This window comes from Heterocephalus glaber, unplaced genomic scaffold, assembly GCF_053883595.1.
Source record: "Heterocephalus glaber isolate CG9 unplaced genomic scaffold, H.glaber_assembly_v1.0 deba00001465, whole genome shotgun sequence".
Classification (NCBI taxonomy): Eukaryota; Metazoa; Chordata; class Mammalia; order Rodentia; family Bathyergidae; genus Heterocephalus; species Heterocephalus glaber.
The window spans coordinates 8,260,427-8,283,760 of NW_028258312.1; the positions used below are offsets into that span (position 1 = coordinate 8,260,427).

At 34.3% G+C, this 23,334-nt stretch overlaps 1 long non-coding RNA gene across 4 annotated transcripts in view; it reads left to right on the plus strand.

The window, feature by feature from the left end:
• The window catches only part of LOC147826568 (uncharacterized), a 211,020-nt gene that overhangs the window by 102,573 nt on the left and 85,113 nt on the right, over positions 1-23,334 (plus strand). The window contains exon 1 of one of the 4 annotated variants that reach the window (XR_015438927.1): positions 16,056-16,095. The exons of the other annotated variants lie outside the window; for them this stretch is intronic. This is a non-coding gene — a long non-coding RNA (uncharacterized LOC147826568). Of the gene's footprint in view, positions 1-16,055; positions 16,096-23,334 lie in introns of those variants that run through there. 4 annotated transcript variants of the gene reach the window in all.

Genomic DNA, 23,334 nt, shown 5'->3' on the forward strand with positions numbered 1-23,334 from the left:
CCATCTCTTCAGGAAATAAACTCATTGAAGTTAACATTCAAACACAAATATCATACATTTAATACATAAGAATAAATGCAAAAGCAATATTTGTGTGTTCATGTTTGCAAGGTCATTTTGCAATGAAATGTAAAGACATATGATACAGTGCTTTTTATAGGATCAGGACAATACTTGCTGTGCCTGGAGCTTCCCCATTCAACAAAGAAGAACTTAGATTTATCAAATGTTAAACACATGTCTTTAATGGTTTGGAGTAGGAGAATTCCTGAGGGATTTATGTTGTTGTGAGGTTGTATTCACTTCACTTTATTTCTTTTCTGTGGCTCTCCTATTTCCCTTTGGGATGTGCTTCATGTGTTTGCTATTGCTTTGAAGATTTTTCATTTCTGTCTCATGCTTAACACTTGCCATTGACTCCTAGTATAACTTGTGAGAGATGAATGGCATTCTTCTCCTGGGTTCCAGTTTTTGTAAGGTTAATGTGTCTATGCCAATTTAGAATAAAATTTATATTTTCTCTTCCTTTATACCAAAACAAAATTTTACTTTTTTGTGTTGATGGCTTTGTGAAAACTCAATATTTTGTTTTTCACCTCATGATTATTCTTAACTTTGTGGAACAAAGGAAAACAACAGATGCATATTTTGGACAATATAGTCTTCAGAATTTTGAATAAAGGGATAATTTGAAATCTCAGAAAAATCCTTCTTTTAGAACACTATCTGATTCTCAGTTTTCATTACATGTTTGAGCCTTATTACTATGTTAATAAATATTGGAATTTGACCTGGACAAATTTACATATTGCTGTGCTATAAAAGTTCACAAGTGCTTGATTGGCAATCATTAGGAGAGATCAACTGTATCTTTGGTTTGCTTCTGTCAGTGTACAATTGAAAAAAGCATTACTTTGGGTATAAATTGATCAGCTTTGATATAAATAACAGAAAAATCCATTGGTGAATGTGCTTACCGAAGGAATCACTGGAAAATCTGCAGCCTGTTTTTTTTGTGGTTTATCTGTTCCTTTTCTGCTTTATTAAACTTGAATGATTAAGTGGAATGCAGGTTAAAAGAAAAACTCATATTGTGGTCTGAATAAACCTTATATTCAAAGGGCTACTTCTTATTTTCTTAAGTTAAATCTTTACATTTGCCATTCTGCCAGAGTTATTCTTTCTCATAAATTTCTAATCCTTTCTCTGATGGTATCATTACCATATAACTTTGTAAGTATTAAACTTATGCTATAATTCAATTTCTTATTCCCTTTAAATTAGAAAGAAAGAAGAACAGAAGTCCAAATTTCATCAGAATAATTTAAAAATTGTAAATTGATTATTGGGTAAATGAAAATAACATTTTAAGGAGAATTGAATGGAGATTTTGACAGGTAGTAACCATGTGCTTATAATGATGATTATTTCCAAAAGGAGTATGAGGCAAATTTCATGATGTCCTACTTCTAATGCTCTTCAAAAATTGAAAAAAAAAGAACTTAAAGCAATATGAATCAATTTGAAACAAATTTAGTCTTCATTCTTTGGATGAACATAATCTGTAAGACTGAATCTTCACAAGACAGTATGACTATGGATCAGTCCATTAGGATAAAGGTAAAAGACCTGCCTTTTACTATTTACTGTGCCCTATATATTATCTTCTGGCAATGCAATTGACTAAAATTGGTCACAGCTTATACTTGAATTTGATGTGATGTGAGTGAAAGTTTTAAGTTAATTATAAAGCTTGTATCACTATAATCACATTTTCATCTTTTTCATAATTTTGGCCATTATGAAATGTTTTCTTTTGAAATTTGGCTCACAAACCCTAGATTAATGGTGAGAAAATAGGATTTATGATTGATCAACATTTCTCCAGCTTTCTTCATAAAATCATTATGTAAATCATTGCATGAATTTCACTTAACAGTACTTTTTTTTTTAAAACAGGGCCTCACTATGTAGTTCAGACTGGCTTCAAACACTACTCTTCTCAAAAGTTAATTTTGTTTACATCTTTGGCAACATGAACCAAGTTATTGATTATTTTTCTCTCCTATTTCTTTCTTTCCTTTTTCCTTCCTCCCTTCCTTCCTTCCTCCATCCTTATTTCTTTCCTGTTTTCCTTCCTACCTGCCTGTCTTTATTTTCTCTCTCATTTTTCTCCTTCTTCTCCTTCCTCCTCCTCCTTCTCCTTGTCCTCCTCCTCTTATTCTTTTTGGTACTGAGCATCGAACATAGAGCCTCTACACTGAGCTATATCTTCAAAACTCTTTCTTTCTCTCTCTCTTTTCTCCTTCCTTCCTTCCTTCTTTCCTTCCTTCCTTCCTTTCTTTCTTTTTTCTTTCAATTTTGAGAGAGGGTCTGACAAGTCAGTAAGTTTCCTAGGCTGTGCTTAAACTTGTTATCATCCTGCCTTAATCCTTGCGGTGCTAGGATTTCAGGCATGCATTACCACACCAGCTTCTCTCACTTCTTAACAGAGAGTGACCCAGGGTTCAGTTTCAGTCCTACTTCTTTTCTATTAGAAGATACTCATTTTGAGTCTCAAATTTCATTCATTATTATGGTTTAATTCTAAAATATCTTTCAAAAGTCTCATTGTGTTTAGAGGTGGAGTTTTTGGAAGGTGATTGAATCACAGGGATGCTACAAACATCAGTAGATTAATCCATTGATGAGTTCATTGCTGAGTGTGCTGTTAGGAGATGGGGCCTGGTTAAGAGTTGAGTCACTGGGTGTGTGACCTATAAGGGTATATTTTTGCTGTGACTCTACCTGACCAAGTTGCTTAGGAGCCTTTGGCACTGGTTTTGGGGTGGAATTTGCAAAGGTTTGGAGATACAGCCTAGAGAAGCCCTAGATTCCTATAAATACAGCTTGATAGGAGATTCTAGCCAGACTTGAGAACAGGATACTAACAGGAATGTGAACAGTAAAGGTGGGGCCCAAGAGGGCCAGTTGAGCACAAACACTCCATTGGCAGTTGGACTAGAGGCCATATATATGTTACACTCTGGCAGAAAATTTGACTTTGTCTTCAATTTGCCCATGTCTTGAGACTTTGAAGGTGACTGGAATTAAGGGTGGTGGAATAGTTAATGTGGCAGAGGAGATTTCAAGGCAGCCTAACATTCAGGCTACTGTGTAGGTAATGCTGGCAGCTTTTAGCCAGGTTTACAATGAGAATCAGGAGAAAAAATGAGAGCTAAATGTTTTAAAAAGTCTGTGGTTTCATCAGAAAAGAAAGAAAGCCCTGTGCAGTTGGGCCCAAGGAGAGTATGGATGCTGAAAAGATTATCTTTAAGAAGAAGCAAAGTACTCCCTATCAGGATAATAGGAAAGTTGCCTTGAGAATATCTCAGGAACCTATCTTAGCCTCACCCATCACAGGCTCAAAGGGGCAAAAGTGCAAACCTTTTTTTTTTAGAAGAGCCCCCTGGACCCCCCTCCTCTAGAAGGATTTCCTAAAGAATTTGTTCCCAAGATTCATTTTCACCAAGTCTAGCTATCCAGACACTCAGAGACCATCGCAGTTGTGGTTGAAGGGGGTCTAGCTACTGCTGGAGCTGGTGGCAGACCTGGGTATGATTCCTGTATTGTAGTTTTACAAGCATGCATAGTACAAGAGTTATAGGGTCATGGAGGCTTCCCTCTAGATTTTAAAAGAAGGCCCGGGAGGCCAAGCAGTGTCTCCCTGAGAAAACAATGAGTGAATCTATGAGAGTAAAACTAAAGGTGAAATGGAGTCCCCAGGAAGTTAGAAATGGGAAGAATGTGGATTGTCTGCTGAGGAAAGCTTAGAGGATTGCATAGAGCCAGCAGAAGATAGAGATCACGTGGGCTGCAACCATCAGGGCTATCAGGACAGGGGCAGCCAAGCCCTTTGGAATTCACATGTCACTACCATGTATTCTGAATGACAGATATGGAACTACAAGATTTAATGTTTCCCCTGATGGGTTTCTGTTGTGCTTTGGTCCCATTCTTTTCTATCTCTCTATTCCTTCTTTTTGGAATGGAAATATTTACCCTTTGCCATTGTATGTTGAAAGTATTTCACTTATATTTTTAGACTTGTTTTTTGCATGGTTATAGCTTTTATTATTTTTACTCTTTGTTTTATTAGTACATGTTTGTGGTATGTAATGAATACATTTATCTTGAAGAATTGGACTTCTCAGTGATGGTAGAACTGCTGGGCTTTAGCAAGTCCTACAGATGATGAAATGCATTTTGCACAATGAGATGGACGTGAGTCTTTTGGGAACAATGTTATTGTTTAAACATATGATATCCTCCAAAAGTCTCATTGTATTCATAGGTGGTGATTTGGGGAGGTGATTAGATCATGAGTGCACTATACTCAACACTGCATTAATTCATTGCTAACTTTATAGCTGAATGTACTCTTAGGAGTCAGAGCCTGGTTGGAAGGGGCAGGTGACAGGGGTCGTGACTTGTGAGGGTATTATTTTTATCCATGCTCTTCTCAAGTGGTCCTCCTCTCTTTCTGTTTTTCCTGGCTACAATAAAGTGAATAGTGTGTCTCCATCATGTCCTTCTGCCATGCCATTTCTGCCATGGAACTGATTAACCATATGGACTGGAATGTTTAAATAGCCCAAATTTCTTTTTTGAACTATAGATTTAGGTATTGAATTATCTACTCAACTCCTCCACGTGACTACTGAATATCAACTCGATACTTTATATGTCAGAAATACAACAATCTGTCTCTTCTGTGTTCCAGTCAAATCTTCTTTCTCCAAAAAGGAGGCCCCCATCTCAGTTCATGATGGCTCTATTCTTCTGGGAGAGATGAGACCTAAGTAATCCTTGACTCTTCTTTTGCTTTTATTCCCCAGATCCCATTTTTATTAAATTCTATAAAATTTGCCCTTTAAGTGAATTCAGAATCCAGCTATTCTCACCACCTTCACTACTAATTCCTTAGAGCAAAACACCATCATTGTTTTTGCCCCGGGTTATTGAAGTAGCCTTCCAACATTGATCTCTGTGCTTTTTTCTCATTCCCTTTGTGCTCTCTCCACTCTTGTTGACTCAGCAGAAAAAGTCATTCTTTTGAAACATAGTCAAATCATGACACTCATATGTATAGAATTCTCCATTTCACTCTCAACTCACTTGGGAAATAACCAAAGTCTTCACAATAACCTACAAGGCCATAAATGATCAGACTTCTCATTGCCTTTTTGACCTTAACTTTTACTTCACTTCTTTGGTTGCAGCCCATTGATGTTCTTAAAAGTTCCAGAGATTTTTCTACCTGAATTTTCTCTCTGCCTAGAATGAACTTGCTCAATATATTCATATTGACTCCAAGACTACGTTCAAACCTTTGATCAAATATTCCCTTCTTATTGCGGCTCTCCCTAAACCTAATATTGAGTTACACCTTCATTTAAAGTTGCAACGCCTTAATTTCCCTAGCATGCTCAAGCTCCCTTTTCTGCTTTATTTCATTCCATATAGCATTTGACATCATTAGAGACTCCAGGTGTCATCTATCTTCCTACATGTCTGTTTTCTGCATTAGACTTTAGAGAATGTAACGCTAGTAAGGGCAGGTAATTTTTATTTTGTAAAGATGACTGTATATCCTGTACCTAGAAAAATGTTTGGCATATAATATGCATGCTATATATATTTATTGAAAGAATAAAGTAATATGCAATTAAAGTATCATATTTATTGATTTTTTTCTTCAATGAATTGGAAAGAGATATAAAGTGTTAAAGCCTGGCTATAACTTGGCATGACATCTGGATTTATTAGAAATTTGATCATAAGTAAATCCCGTAAATATGCTAAATTTCAGCCACCATAAGTACCATTATAGAGTTTAAATGCAGTAATGTATGTGATACTATTTGTCAAATATTGGACATTTTCCTAATGCTAGTTGTGTTTTCCCCCTTTGGGTATGAATTTAATCTTATAAATAGACGAATTTCATCAGCATTACACTAACCTCTATATTTATTCTTCAGGTCATATTCTTTTAAGTTTTCTTGATCTCCTTTCCAGATTAATATAAATACTTATAAATGGCTAACATTAGGCATCTACTGAAGATTTACTAATGACACACATAGACAATGTGTTTATGACAAAGATGGGACTTGGTATCAGTATGTTAGGTGAAATAAGCCAAGAGCAAATGGACAAGTATCACAAGATGTCACATATAGAATCTAAGAAAAAGCTGATGTCTTAGAAGCTAAGAGTAGAATGGTGGTTACCAGAGGCTGGGGGGCTATGGTGCCCTTAAGGTGGGGGTGTATTGATCAATGAGTAGTAAGCATTACAAACAGATAGGAGAGCGGAATTCCAAGTGCTATTGCACAGTAGGGTAATTACAGATAGAAATATTGAACAGTGCATTTCAAAAAGGTGAAAAAAAAGGATTTTGAACATTTTACCCAAAAAGAAATGGCAAGAATCTGAGGAGATGCATATGTTTAACCTGATTGAAATCTTATACAATGTATACTTGTGTTGCAAGATTACATTATCTTGTATCATTAATCTGTACAGTTTTTCTCTTTATTATTTATGTATTTTAAAGTACATTTTTAAAATAGAATGAATAGTGACCACAGAGAGAGGAGAAGGTGGTATAGGATGAATGAAGAGTGGTAGGTAAGGGTCAGAAATATTGATCTTTATGGATAAGATAAAGGAAGATGAACTTATTATCTGGGAAAGTCATCCTAAATTCAAAGACTAATATGAGCTCAACCATGCTTAGAAAATCGATTCTGGCCTCAGTGTGGAGAATGGTAACTGGGGCCAGGGGAACGAGTATGTGTGGCCCATGTGCTCAGAGGTGACCTGTGGCAGTTCCGCACCAGTGAGCCCCTTCGTCTCTCTCCACTTCAGTGAGAGAATAGAACAGTTTCCACAGGTCTCTGACATATATGCTGTGTTAATTACATTGTACCTTTCACTTCATAGAAAAGAACAACTTATGTTTGTCCCACGAAGAATTAGACACATTTGGACTTTGATATTTATTTGTTAGATTCATACTGAAATGAAAATACTTTTCAAGGTATCTACAATTATATCGTATAACAACAAGTGATTTTTCAGGGGGCATTTTGATATGGTAAAGTCATTGAACTCTTTAATATCATATACATTTGAATTATTACAGTATATCAAATAATAGAATACAGTAGCATCATCACAGGACAGCAATTTCCTACAGCCTTATGGGGCACTGTACTGGTGGAATATGAGATCATGTCATAAAAACCAAGAGTGTAATTTAAATGACTCTTACTCAGTTTTGAAATTATCTCATGTAATAGACTTGCCTACAGAACTATATAGGAAGTGGAGTAAAATTTCTCTATTCTCAAATCACTTTCATTTATTTTAATTAAAACAGAAGAATAAGAATATATTTTGTCTCTCTGAAAGTGATTCTTCATTTCCTCTTATTTTCAATAAATCTGTTTTTCTTTAAGGATATTATTACTGACATAGCCCTTGGTTTTATGAAAATGTTCCAGTAACTTTTTGGTTTCTTCTTTTATTCAGAGAGGTCATGATAAAGAATAAAATGGCCATAGTTATTATAGTTCAATAGGAACATATTTATTGATATAAAAATTACAAAGAATAGCATATGTACTTTTTATACAAAGTAATCTAAGTAATACTGATAGAAATTATTTTTGATGCATTATGTTTTAAAATTTGCTATAGAAAGACAACAAATGATGTAATCCACTGTACATGCATAAAAAAATGTCAAATGGCCTGTTCTTTTCATCACAATGGAAAACAGAACATTTGAACATGGCCACCAGTGGAACCAGATTTATAATTTGTTTTGGGACCCATATGCAAGGTGTAGAATATTTATTCTGTAAACTGTAAGATATGAGTTATTAAAGGATATTATCTTTTTTCCTTGACTTCTACAACTGGGTTCAAAAAATGGAATATCTATTTTTTATGTCTAAGTTTCATTGCACAGCAGACTAAGGTCTGGGGCAATGGCTACGCTATTGTCTAGAGAAGATACCAGACTATGGTTTGATTTATTTGCCCCCCTATGCTGGTCATATCATGCTTTTGTGGGTTACACATATGCAGATGGGCCGGAATACCTGTGGCTCTCCTTCTTACTCTCCTATTAGTGGTCAGCAGGACTCACACACAGTTTTCAAAGCTGGTGCAAATGACACCAGTTCAGGCCTGTTGGGCGTCAGTGCAGTGGTCCTTTTGGACAAAATGACTCACAACAGCCCTGCAGTGTGGCTCTGTGGAGACAGCTTTTGACGTGTGTTCTAAGTCTATGAGGCACCCTGAATATTCCCTTAAGAACTACAAATACAACAGAGGAAGGTGAGGAGTCCGAAAAGGGGGATCTCAAATTGTGAAATTTACTGTAAGAATGCAGAGGCTGCAGAAAATAACTACAGCAAATGCTACGCATGATCAATGTTACTTGAAAGGCAGAGCAAGTTTAAAAGGGATATACTTAGATTCCATGTCCACATGTATCTAGTAAACTGTTTCTTTGTGTTGAAAAATTGTAAATGGATAGGAATGAGAACAAAATTATGTGAAGATAATGAGTTGGTGTATCTGACAAAATACTTCTAAGTTCTATATATTTTATATAGAAAGGACACTTTTATCATTTAAGAAAAAATAAAAACTATCCACAATATCAACATTTAGGAAAATAATTACTATTTGATATATTTATAGCCAATAGTTTCCATAGATATATAAGCATGAAATATATATATATATGTACATATATATACAAATATATGAATGTTCATTTTGTTTAAAAACACAGAGGTAGATAATCTCCTACGTGCTGTGCAAATATTAATTTTATCCTCATAATAGCTCTAAAAGGACTATAATTATTCCCATAAAATAGATTAACCTAAATATCTATCTTTGAGTAAATGGAAAAGAAATGTTGGTATATTCATGTAATAGAACATTATTCAGCCATTAAAATGAATTAAGTACAAACATATACTTCAGTATGGCTGAAAAAATCAAAAATATCATGCTAAATAATCCAGATTACTATAAGAGAATATAAGAGAAGAGTAGGGTTTCAGGAAGAGGATTAGGAGGAATTGGATAAATATTATAAATTATGTCCTTTAGAGGTCATGATGTCGAGGTGAATTTATTGAAGGGAAAGGGGGCCCATTGGGCCCATTGTGCTCTGTTAGGTGAAACAGTAGGTTACAAAACAGTGTATCTTGCATTGACAATTTTTCTTTAAAAATGCTCTAATATTTAGAGGTATGAAGAAATAATCTAGAATGCCACACACACACACACACAGACACACACACACAGAGATTTTTGTGATACTGAGAGTTGAACCCAGGGCCTACATCGCCATCCCTTAAAAAAGACCAAGCTTTTTTATTTTAAAGCAATTTTACTAGGTTTGTAAATTGCCCAGGCTGGGCTCAAACATGTGAAAATCCTGCCTCTGCCTTCCAGAGTGCTGGAATTACAGATTAAATACATATACCACCATGGCCAATTTAAGAGTGTTGCTGTCATTTTTACTTGTGCAGTTATAAAATGTTTCTAAGTGGAAGAAATTAAAAATCCCTAAGTATATGAGATAATGGCTATATCCATTAGCTTGATTGTAGCAATCATTTCACAATCTGTACACATTTTGAAATACGATGTAGTACACCTTAAGTACATACTACTTTCTTTGCTAATTATGCTCAAATTTAAAAAGTGAAAAATATTGAAAACATTTTTAAAAATCCAGGGAAAAACACTATGTATCATATGATTCTTTTTTACATAAAATATGCAGTATAAATAAAAAGACAAAAGCCAGATTAATGACTGCTAGGGGTTGAGGTGGAGAGGAAAATGGGGATGATAACTTAAGGGATACTCAGTTTTCTTCTGGGGTAGTGAACAAGTTTTGAAATCAGAAATGGTGGTTGCAAAGCATTGTATATGCATTAAATGCCACTGAATAGTACATTTTAAAATAGCTACATGTGTTTTATGTGAATTTCACTTTTGTAAAAAAGAGAGAAAAAATGAAGTTGAGGAAGTTTAAATAATTTATCTGATGTTACCAGGCTGGTAAGATGCAGAACAACACAGGAAATTTGCTTCCTTAGTCTATGTGCTTAAATATGATTTGCTACTTAAATGTGAATGTTATTTTTTGATTGAACTTGATTTTATTATAGTTTCCAAGTAAATAGTTTCTCAAGTTTCCAATTTTCAAGAAACAGAAAATAAATTTAACCATGTTACCTCTGCATGTAAAAAATCTCAGTTCTTGTTTTAAAACTACTTCTTGTTCATTGCCTTCTGATGACCCAAGGGCAGAGGCAGTCCTGTGTGATGTTGTTTCCATCCACGTAGCAGATCTGGCAAGCTCCAGCCTTTTAGACTTTGAGGGAAGAAGATGAAAATAGGAAAGTAAATGAACTGCTCTTTTTTTTTTAAAATAAAGCTTGATGTGTTAAAAGATTCCAGTGAAGCTAGAATTTCTTGCATATTTAGAAGAGATCTGGCTGACTCTTACAGAACTGGAATGGTTCAGGTTAACCATAGCATTTCTAACCAAGAAAAATGGGTGTATTAAAAATAGAGATTTCCTTTCAAGTATCTATTGCAAAACACCATGATCTTGGAGCAGGGGGTGAGGAAGAGGAAGTATAGAAACATACCAGGGAAGTTGAAAAATTCTTCCAATTTATTTGGAGTTAAAATAAGTGTTTAGAAATATTACTTAATGAAAGTGTTCTTTGTTCTTTTTAAATAAATGCGTGCTTGGGCCAGGATTTAGTTCAGTGGTTCCGCCACCTGCCTCACAAGCGCAAGGACCTGAGTTCTATACCCGGTACCAAATATATAAATAAATAAATGTGTGTCATATTGAAGGTATCTAAGTTGTGCTATCGAGGAATGAAAAGAATGCATAATTACCAGTAATATGACTGTAAAAGTGGGGGAAAAGGCAGAAAAATCTTTGACTAGTGCAATTTCCAAAGAATGCATTCTAAATATGAATCATAATTTATCTTTTATGAGGTGACAGTATTTTTTATTTTTACCACCTTATATTTCATCTTTTAATATTTCTATAAATGCATCATTTCAATAGATAGAAACGCTGAAAATTAATTACAAAGAAATCACCTAGATTCTCCATTTCACTAGGTATTGCACATTTAGAATGAACTCATCCAATAAAATATGTTTATTGTGTTTCTGATATGTCAGATGCTATGCAAATGTTCAGTGCTGTAAAAAGAGATATAGGTTTAGTGCTCAGCCACCTTTCCATCTGGGAAGGAAATAGGACACCGAACTTTCCTCAAGTCTTTGTCCACAACATTATCCCCATTCTTTCTTGCTTCATTTTCCTCCTCTTCCTCTTCTATTTTTTATTCTCCTCCTCCTTTCTCTTTCTCTTCTTCACTTTTGTCCTCCTTTATTTTTCTTTTAGAGGTTCCCCTTCCCCCAACAATTGGCACACAGAGAACCATGGCAGGATGGGCTACAGTAAGTTTGAAAGGGAGGGAAGAGTCAGGCGATAAGTACTCTGTCCTTTCTATGGTCATAAGGTTATAGGGACAATGGTAAAGTTCTGATGGATTTAAGCAAATCTAATTGTATTTTTCCCAGAGAACGTGATTGGAAGTTGTTACAGTTTAGATCTGAGGTATCATCCCAAAGCCTCATGTGTTTGAAAGGTGATTGGGTCAGAGGGATGCTAAACTCACCAGTGGATGTTTCCCCCAATGAGATCATAAACTGACTTGCTGTTAGGAGGTGGGCTTTGGTGGGGGATGACTCCCTGGTGGGGTGACAGAAGGCTATATCTCCATCCCCAGTTCCTTCCTTCTTGGTCTCCTTCTAACCTATAATGAAGTGAGGAGCTTTTCCTCTGTCCAAGCCCTTCCACCATGTTATTACTGCCTTGGAGCCAGCTGGACATGGACTAAAAAGGTGACCCAAAATATATCTCTCTCTTTTAAATTGTGCAAGTAGGGTATTGTGGATCAGTGAGGAGAATGTGATCAAGACAGTGGGGGATACATTTGGAAGTAGGTGACAGAAAAGAGGCCACACAGGTGGAGTAGATGGTAAGAATGAATAGTAACAACGGAAGAGAAGAGAACATTAAATTTGTGAGAGATTTTCATGGTTGGAGTAAGATAGGTTAGATTACTGTAATCTTTCCTCTGGTCTTCACTACAGCACTTCCATGACAAGACAAACTCTCTCTAGAAAGAAGACCTGGATAAAGCTTCAATCTTCTTCTGATCCTCATCCCTTGTAACTGGATATTGTAATTTCTTTCTTTTCTTTCTTTCTTTCTTTCTTTCTTTCTTTCTTTCTTTCTTTCTTTCTTTCTTTCTTTCTTTCTTCCTTCCTTCCTTCCTTCCTTCCTTCCTTCCTTCCTTCCTTTCTTTCTTCCTTCCTTCCTTTCTTTTTCTTTTTTTTTGGTTTTTTGAGACAGGGACTCATTATGTAGCTCAGGCTGCCCTGAAACTCATGGCAATCCTCCTGCCTCAGCCTTCTGAGTGCTGGGATTACAGACATGTACCACCACCCCCAGCTTATAAATGATTTCTTAACTTGATAAGGATAGATTATTTCTTAGCATTATTTCTTTCTTATCATTGATAGAATGACAAGGTTACTCTTTTTACAATAAAGCATTATATGAATTATTATTTACTACAATTTAATACTGTTAAATCCAGTAATTGGCATCTTGGATGCTTATAGATACATGCTATTTTTCCCCTATAATAATAATTTGAAAATTAAAGAACTGTCAAATTTTGTTATTAGGCTACAAAAAAATTTACACTTCTTATTGTTTATTATAGTCTCAATGAATTATAGCAGTTAAAAATATTTAAATAATTGTCACTTATGCATAAAACATCAGTTTATTCATACTTAAAATGGTCTTGAAATGGTATGTTCAATTGAGGAAAATGTACTAATTAGGTGACTTAATATCATATGCATCCAGCTGTCATAAATTTAATTGTAACTTTTTTTTGAAGTCATATATTTGAAAAGAAATTCTTTTCATGTGGGTTTCACCCAAGGATTAATTTTATGTTTTGATTACATTTAGCCCTACAGAGCATCAAAATGATATCAAAATCAGAGTTCAACAACTTATTTTGATTTAGTTCCACAAAAATACTATAAAATTCTTAAAGCAATGAATAAACCAGGAATACACTTAGCTTTTTATATCATTAATGATGATGAAAAACTCATCTGTGCCTGGAAGTCTCATCTTGTCACCTTATTAGTTTCCTTTCTAGACGTTTTCTCTTGTTTCTTTTTTTTCCCCACAAACTTTGGACTCCTTTACACTTGTATACTGTACTACCCTCTTCAAGCCAGCAGAGCAACAAAGACAAACTTTAGAAACCACTCGATTTTCTACCTGAAATGAGCTGAGCTTTGGAAAGGCTGAAAAGAAATGTGCCTTGGTCATCATGCAGAATTCTGTAAGGATGAAATAGGCACCCGTCAGCCTGGGGACAAAGAGCAGAGAGAAGCCGCTTCACATGCAGAAGCATGTCCCGGAAGATAGCTGCCAAAGAGAAAGGGGCAGTAAAAGGAAAAAACAGGGACTAAAGACCCTTCAAAGCAAATGAAAAGAAGCAGACTCTTCTTCAAAACAAGAAAGGACAACAGAAAAGTAACATTAGAGAAGGAAAGAGCATGTAGATTTCTTTAAAAAAGAAGGTACAGATCCAGTTCTTAGAGATAAGAATCTAGTAAAGTAGGATATGGGGTGAGGAGATTATTACAGGCATAAATAACTGCAAGTGAAAAGGGCTAAAAGGGGAAAGGTTATTGATCTGCAAGTAAGATGGTTCCTGTGGTTGGACAGAGAAAATGAGGAGGCAAGTGGCGAGGGAGGGAATGGAATAGGAGGTAGTGCCGGCTCACATATGGCAGAGCTTCTCTGGCTATTTTTAGCTAAGGATTCTTCTTTCTCTTTTTCTGCCTCCTCCTCCTCTTCTTCCTCCTTCTCTTCCTCCACTTTCATTTCTGATGAACAGTGGACTAACACACAGTGCTCTACTTTCCAAAGCTCATGGATATATTGAAATACACACACAGCCACCCCCCCACCCCCACACACGCAAAGTCATCATTTGAGCCTGGGAACACTAGGATTGGTCCATCCCTTTGCATCAAAATAATTCCAGTGATCACAAGATAGAGGACACAACATCGTCATGTTAGTATAAATGTTTCTAAATGCTTCCCTTGTAATTTTGCCCTTGTCATATCACAGATTAGCACCAATTCAAAGACCACACTTATTTGCATTGCTATAAGGCATTTCTACTTTATTCTAAGTTCAATGGAAAATTACAGAAGGGTTTTAAAAAACTAAGTACAATTTGAGGACTTGCATTTCAAATCATTAAAAACAGCAAGCAAAAACATGTTGGGGCTATGCAAGGGTAGAAATAGTGAGTGTAAGATAGCATTAAAAGGAGATATAAATCACAGGCAGTGACTATGGAGAGTTAAACATGATTTAGGAGATTATTTGCTCATCGATTGAAAGTGAAAACTGAGGGAGAAGGAAGAATTTAGGGTACTCACAATTCTATTTAAAACACCTGGGTGAATATCACATACTGAAATGAGGAAGACAGGGTGAATGCTATAGGATAGACAGGAACATAATAGAATGAAGAGTTTAGTTTTTACTATGGTAAATTTAAACTTGTTACAAATGAGTCAAACAGATTAAAATTTTCATTTGTTTAAAATATTATCCCGGTGTAGTTGGAGTAAGACAAGATGTTTATATCCCAGAATTCTAAGCAATCATTGCAAGAGTGGTTTTGGTGAATTAACGAAATGGTGTGGTGGCCATACTTCTACACAGCAGTTAGCCTCTGGTTCACAGTTGGCATTTTGCTGTGGTCAGACAAATTACTCACCTACAAGTAGAAGGAGTTCCCAATATGTGTACAATATCTTAACAGTCAAGCTCATTTCAGTTTTGTAGTGGAAATAATGGATTGGATTTGTGAGGTGCATTGCAAATATAGGTCTACAATTAGATCTGAATGGCAGAAATGAAAAAAATAATGTCTTGTAAAAACACCTTATCTTGTGGGAAAGAGTACCAGAAAGGAGAAACAGAGACAACTCAGCAACTTCCTTAAATTTCCAGAGAATAAATCTTTGGACTCATCCTAATTAGCTTCAAAGGTCCTGGAAAAATTGACCCAGTAACTGCCCTGTTGAACTTTGCTAAACACAAAACAGCAAATTAATTCTCTGGTTGGCTGACACAGTATCTAAAGAATTCCTAAGTAAATAAGAGATTTCCCTGTGTACATCTCAGCATTAACTTGATGCTTTACATTCTTAGTTTTATTTTTGCTTATCTTATATAAAGTATTATTTTGACGTTACTACAAGACACATATTGTCACTTATTGCATTTTGGGGATAGGGCTTTTCCTTAAGAGTTCATCTATTTGCATTCTGGTACATGAAGTTTGTCTTTAAAATTACTTTTTCTTTCAGACAACAGGGTTAAACACGATTCCTTTAACCTTGAACTTCAGTGGAAATGGGTACACAGCACAAATAGCAATGTCAAACTATGGTCATTGATATTTTTAGTCCTAGGCACTTCAAGGGAAGGAATGCATGTCCTCTCTAGTTTCTATTTCCTGCAGAGGTTGTTCGTAATTAAAGCAAAAGTCAGCTGTTTTATTGGGAAAATACCATTGAAAAGTATAATTTACTGTTGGCCCACCAATTTTCTCAACATGATGAGCAATAGAAGCATATCCTTAAGGAATACATTTAGTCATGGTTGAAAAACTTAAATATGACAAACTCTTCACTTTGAAGGCTCTGGGTTGACAGAGGCCAACTATTTTGACTTCTGAGATGGTGACAACAGACAGCTTTAATTGTTGCTAAATATATCATCAGACAAATTCCTTATTCCCCCTTCAGTCACATGTGCATGGCAGGGGCATTGTCATAGATACTACTGTAAGTAATATATTGGATTCTTTACTCTGATATATCATGAGGAACACAATTGTAATGATAAGATTTTAATCAGGATATTAACTAGTAGCTTCATGAGCCTACTAGTTTCTAATGTTCATAGTAATTTATATAAGACTGTAGGTTTGTTCTTATTTGTGGAACAATTCCCCTCCAAATGTATAATGTGGATGCTTTTTTATGCCCCTATATTTTTATAACTAAATATAAATATTTCTCTGTGGAAGACATGCTATTCTGCTGAGCTGGTATCTCTAACTATCCTGGGTCTGCACCGCTATTATCTCTAATGCACTGGCTGCACCAAGTTGTAATAACTCAGTCAGTTGTGTGCTTTCTAAACCAATCCTTAAACCTACTCCATCAATTTTTGTGTGTGACTAGTGTTAGTTCCTGTTGCTTGGTAAAATCACATGCTTTTCACAGCTTCTAGCTAGCAATGCACTTGGTACTGTTTGTTAAGTCTGCAGAGAGATTTAAAGTATTGGTTATCAATACCCCACAGTTGTTATTGCTAAGGAATGAGGTTTTTTTTTATTGTCAGGCTAGTTCTCCAGATCTCAACTGGCAAAATTTGAAGCAGCTGGTATAGATTGCAGTGCTCTAGGGGTTTTATTCTCTCTAATCAACATAACACTGTGTAACTGATAACACATCTAGAACTCTAATGAGTATTTACAATGTGAAATTGGGCTTTTCCTTTTAATATACAGTCAGGAGCTCTTTTAGATTTTATGATTGACCTAGTAAGGAAATACCAGAAGGATCAGGATAAACTTTTACTTTTGAAACTTTACCCCTACATACATTTTAACTTTTTCGGTGTTAGTAGTCAAGCACTTACATTGGTATACCAGGTAAATTATTGAATCTTCTTTATCTTTTAGAGATTTAAAAAGATAAAATGGCAGATGCATGGGATTTATTAGAAGAAATTGGCATGTAAACAAAACATTACAAATTTGTATGCTAACTGTATGATAAAGGAGACACAGGACTTTTTGATAGTGTTTGTTTGTAACAGATAGAAGTGTGCATTTATCTGGGTAGAGTGAAAGGATCAAGGAAATTTCTAAATAGAAATAAACGTTAGATTTGGATCTTGAAGAATTTGCTTGTAAGTGAGAGACGAGAAAGACTCATATCAAAGGGAAATTAATTTGAAAAGTATGCACTTTTCCCCTTCATGTTAATATGACTTCTGTTTTGGTGTGATTTTAATGTTTAAGACAACATATTTCATTTATATTCCTCCTGTCAGGTACATAGGTTCAGTGTTAAGGACAAAGGGTACTGTTTTGAGCTAAAACAAATGGAAAGAGGAACGATGAGATAAAATTTCATTATGGATCATAACTTATCGGATTGAGAATTTCATAACTGGATCATCAAGAAGAATTTTATGTCAGAAAAAAATCAATATTTCTGAAGTAAGGATAAATTTTGGGGTGGAGGATGGATCAGAAGTTCTATAAATACATTAATATTAAAAAATCAGAATAATCCTGTTAGTCCAGAAGAAACTTTATGTACTCAAAATTTTCCCAGATTTTTTTTATATTTATAACAAGTTAATAAATAATAAATGCTCCTTCCCTGGGAAAAATACTTCTTGCATAATCTGGATAATATGTTGATAATGTGTTTAAGACTTCACTTTTCACCACTCTGGAAAGAGATGATGTAAACATTTTTATGTGAATGAGGTACCTGAAGTTGTTGGTATGATTCTAAAAATAATATGATTCTAAAAATAATTTTATTTTTTATCATAATTTTTGCAACGATAACAAAACTGTCACTATGTCATTGTTATAACTGCAGTTGCTTCTGGAAAGCCAAAGTCTTGAAATGAAATATCATGTGAATAAATTCCTACAAAAATGCCCAAGACTATGGTCATGTGCCTTAGCGATTATTCTTGAGATTTGTGTTTATAAAGTGGTACTTTACGATTGTGATGTCAAGGAAGTAGTTTCTAGTAAGGTCAGATTCTTGATGAGGCTAATTATGCAACAAAATTTGTCCTTTTCCTGCTCACAAGTTTGACTCTTCAATTTTGTCCACAAGCCCTTTCTTATTTTGACCAAGTTGTTAAAACTGATTTTCTTTAACATTCTCCTATGACACCGATCAACAGGGGAATCCGTTCTATTAAAGAAGATCTTTAGGATGAAATCAACTGTGGAATGTTTTACAAATGTGGTTCAATAAACTCCATATAATTTCAAAAGAAAATGATGCATACAAGAGCATCTTGGGAATTAGCATAAAAACACTTTCACTTTGCCTCACGCAAGAAGGACCTTTGGGAGAATAACACTACTTTCAAACAGCCTGATGGAAAAAAAAAATCTCTTACTGGGGTTCTAAAGAACAAAATTTGCATATTAATAGAAGATTAAAGCGCCCATCAAGTATTCTGAAGCAGTTACTTTCTCTTGTCTATTTTGTTCTTCACATAAACATCTTTCATAATAAAAAGAAACTTGTGCCTTTGCTATTTCAATGAGTCTCCAAGGTTTCCTGTTACAATAGGACAGATTTTTGAAATGTCTAAAACTCTTGAATAAAGCTCTTTGGATTTTTATTTATTAACACAATGAAAGGGTTACTTTTTTGGGGGGAAAAAAAACACTTTAGAAGAAAGGACATATTGGAAAATTGTTCCTTAAGGAAGATTCCCTCCACCAAAAAAGAGAAGAAAATTGACGCAACTAATAAGTAAATAAATAAATAAAACTTGAAAACCTCTTGTGGCAAATGATATATATTTCAAAGGAGAATTTTAGAAGTAATGGTGAGAATATAATGGGAAAGAAAAGAAAAAAAGCAGATTTTATAGGTAGAAAATAGTCTTGCTGCATTCTAATAAAGCTCCATTGTGCTAAAAACACAATTGTAGCTGCTTATTTCCCACATTAGTTTTTGATAATGTTGTAATGAAACATTTGTAAAGAAAAGTGAGTATTCCTCATGAAAAGTCATAAAATTTAAAATCCAGAAATATACTTAAAATAGAAAATACAGAACAAAATTAACGTACAAATTTGTAACATGAGAAAATTTTATATATGCCAAGCTTTCAACAAGAAAGATACAGAAATTATTCAATAATCAAGGATACACGGTATTCTTAAGAATACCCTGCGTTCTTCCTGGATTTGTGTACCCCATTTCTGCTTCTTTTTGATTTTATAGCACCCTTTAAGTTCAGAGACATGAGCGTTAGCTTTCTACTGCTTTATTTGAAGTTTGACAAGGAGAGTCATGAATTTTTTTCCCCATTGATTTTAATGTAAATGACTGCTATTTTTCAGATGAAATATCTAAGCTGGACAATTTACTTTTTAAAGAATATCTGTCTGGCTCTTCAATTAAGCATATGTGGGATAAAAGTAAATCATATGTGGATTAGCTTTCCACACTCTCTCAGGGTCCTAAAAGTGAAGCATTTCTATTATGGTCAGGCTGGCATTCCCTTTCTATGAATGTATTGTAGACACACTCAGCTTGAAAATGATACTTTTTACAATAAACCTCTATGTATTCATTTGGTCTTGCTTTCCTGTTTTCAACTCCTGGGACATCCTAAACCCAATGACAAAGAGGCTCAGAAAAAGTGTGGGGAACGCAACCAAAGAGCTTTGGAAACTCACCTCACATAGAAGTGCTCTTTTTTCTTAACTTTGAGGATGCTAGAAAATTCCCTGCAAGAGTCACCAGGCATTCCTGGATCCTGCCTCAGCAACTCATTGACAGGGCCCAGGCCCCTAAATATCTTAGCCATTGTTCTTTTGCTCTTGAGAATCTAGGTTTAATTCTTGGTCTTTCCTATCTAATATCTTAGTGTTTACTCTGGTTCTGAGATGCATTTCTCTCACTTAACCTCTATTCCACATAAGGAGCTTCCAACTATGCTACCTGGAAAAAGAAAAGAAAAACTAACTTAACCTAGAAGGAGAAATTCTCTGCCCAGATAATTTTTTTCCTTGTCTTTCTTACCATGAATCATATTAAGAGATTGATAGGCAGAGGTAGTATCAGTGTTTTTAAGAGAAATTATTCTACATGTGTGATTCTGGCTGGTTCCAAAGATTTTCAGGAATCATTGGAGAGCATTATTGTGAAGGAGATGGAAAGGAAACAAAATGATGTCTCAAAGGGATCCAACTCTTTCATTGTTGCTTATTGGCAAATTGTTTCACTCAATACAATTATTAACTTTATTTTGAAAATATATCCCATTATTCCTTTATGAATTAAAGTAATCATAATATTTTTATCAGGAAATACTAGTCACTTTGTTTTGAAAATGACTACAAATCAGATATATTATTTTGGCAAAGATCTTAAATGACTTCCTAAGTACCAAGGCCACTTTATTCTGCATGCATCCTATTTGGATGTGACTGTGTTGACTGTTGCCAACTACTTGGGGGTTCCATTCTTTGTCCCTCCTGACTTCATTTTTTCCCTGTATGTTCCATCTTTATAATAGTTTCTGATTTATCTTTTTTTTTTTTTTTTTTTTTTTTACATCTACTGTCACTAAGTCATCAGTGAATGCTGCTAATACTAGCTAATGTTTATTAAGTACTTCTTGCCATACTGAAGACTTTCTACAATTTATAAGGCTTGGAGAATTTTAATAGTTTACCAAAGGCCATGTATGTTGTAAGTGATTGATTTGAGCTTCAGTTTGCTTATCTTGGGTTCACCTTGATGTGCTTGCGCCTCTTCTGCCATCTCAGCTTCAGCCTTCAGGTAACTCCTGGGGTTCTCCAAGGATCTCCTCTAGGCTTTCTTGTTTTCTCCTATTATTCCAAGGTAATTTCAGGCATTCAGTGATTTTTGAGTCTCCCCTTTATGTTGCTAGATCTCAAATCTATAGTTCTATCAGACATGTCATGTTTTCTGTATCAGTTTTTTCGGTCCATTGGGCATTTCCATCAAGATATTCCATAAAACTTTCAAAGAAGCAGGACTCTAAAATCTTGTGTTTAAAATATATTTTTTCTCTGGATCCCACAATTTAAAACAAATAATGATACTGTTCTTCTATCCAAATACTTACCAGGTCTGACTCTCCTTAGCTTCTGAGATCAAATTGGGCGAGTTCAGGGTGGTATGGCCATAGACAATAATGCCAACTCTCTCTAATTCTTTTCCTTCCAAACTCTATAAATTCCCCAGAATATTTTCTTACATATTATGTAACTTTCCTCCCCACACTTACTTCTTTGGTTCTAGTTCTGTTTACTGCCAGGGTGGAATTCTGAAGAGTTTTATTTTTATAACACGAACCAGTTTTATTTTTATAACACAAACCAGTGTATTTTTAGAAATCTAGAAGATATAAAAATTAAAGTGAAGAAATCTAAAATTATCTTCTAACCTATAGAAAAATATTGTGCTTATTTAATGCATTTCTGTTACTATATTTGTTTGCACAGGTCCTCTACATTCAATTTTATAATTTTCTCTTAATATGTCATCAGCAATTCCCCACATAATGCTATCTTTTTGCAATTTGCTATCTAATGTCTGCTTGGGTTTCATTATTAAGTTCTTACATAATTTTATTACTCCCATATTGTCTGATAGATAAAATGTTTATGAATCTTTTCACAGTTAATCAGACTGCATACCTTATTCAGTTTTTAGCATACATTCTCCAAGGTACTAGCATATTCAGATGTTAAGAAAAATAAAATATTTTTATTAAAAAAAAGACATTATTGTAAGTATATAAAAAACACATAAGTGAAAAAGAAAATACTTTTCATCACATAGCTCAAGAAATTTGTTACAATCTGATCCATTTAATTTTGGAAATTTTACCTATATCTATGTCTAATTAAACTGTTTTCTGTATATTGATTTTAATTTTCCCACTACTATATATAATTTTTTAATTTAAAAATATCAGTTGATAGTATAATTCTTAATGGCTAAAGAATACAAAATTTTGTGCATATACATATATTAAAATAAATTCCTATTTTTAACATTAATAATATATTACTCTAAGTAATATTTCTAATAATTAGATGTTCACAGGTAAAAGTTTTCTCATTCTCTTTTTTCCTTAGCATAATTTCTGACAACTGGACTACTGAATCAAAGACAAAGATATTTTAAGACTTCTGAGAAATATTACCAATTTTATCACCTAGATATTTCGAATAGTTTGTTTGTTTATTTATTTATTTATTTATTGTTACCAGAGATGGAACTCAGGACCTTGCGCTTGTGAGACAGATGGCAGAGCCACTGAGCTAAATCCCCATCCCAGCCCTCATATAGTTTATTTTAGCAGTATCAGGAACCTTTTTTAAAATCTCATAAAAAAATTGCTTTCTTTTATTTTTCCATTTTTAAGTAAATATATATAAATATCTTAATCTTAAACGAATTTACTTGGTTATGAATGTATTTGAACCCTTTCAAAATGGTAAATGTCTATTAGTATTTTTGGGGATCTAAGCGATTGCATTCATTTTTTAAAAATTGTATTGAAAATGGTCTTTAAATATTTTTAAAATTAATTTTATTGGTACATTTTATTTATTTATTTATTATTTTTTATTTTATTTATTTATTTATTTTTCCCCCATTAACTTTATTAGTACATTTCAGGTATACAATACAGTTACATTCATCATTGGGATCTTGTACAATTACATGAGTCTCTTGGTTCTTATTTTTCTCCCCTTCCCTTCCCTTGCCCTCCCTTTACCCCCTCCACCCATCCCTATTTGCAAAGACCTTGTTTCCATTTTTTTCCTCTTCTCATATTTTTTCCTTTCCCTTTTTTCCCTTCCCCTACCCCTCCCAATTACCCTGCTCTTTTAGACCTTTTCTTCCTGTTACACAATATCAGTTATACATTTTTTAAATTACAATATTAAGATCTAGGAGACATTACCACAGATTTTACAGAATTTAAAAGGATATAGAAAGCATATTTCAAAAATCTGTTTTGAAATAAATTTGACTACTTCTAAGAAGTACCATGGAAGACAAATTAATGAAACTAACTCTAGATGAAATATAAAATTTGAATAGTACCTATTAAAGAAAGTATATTCCTAGCTTGAAAACCTACCTATATGACAACAGCAGGCTCATAAACATTTTAACTGATAAATTATATCAAACAATTAAAGCAGAATAAAGAAGGAACACTTCTCCCCTCATTTTAGGAACTCAACATTG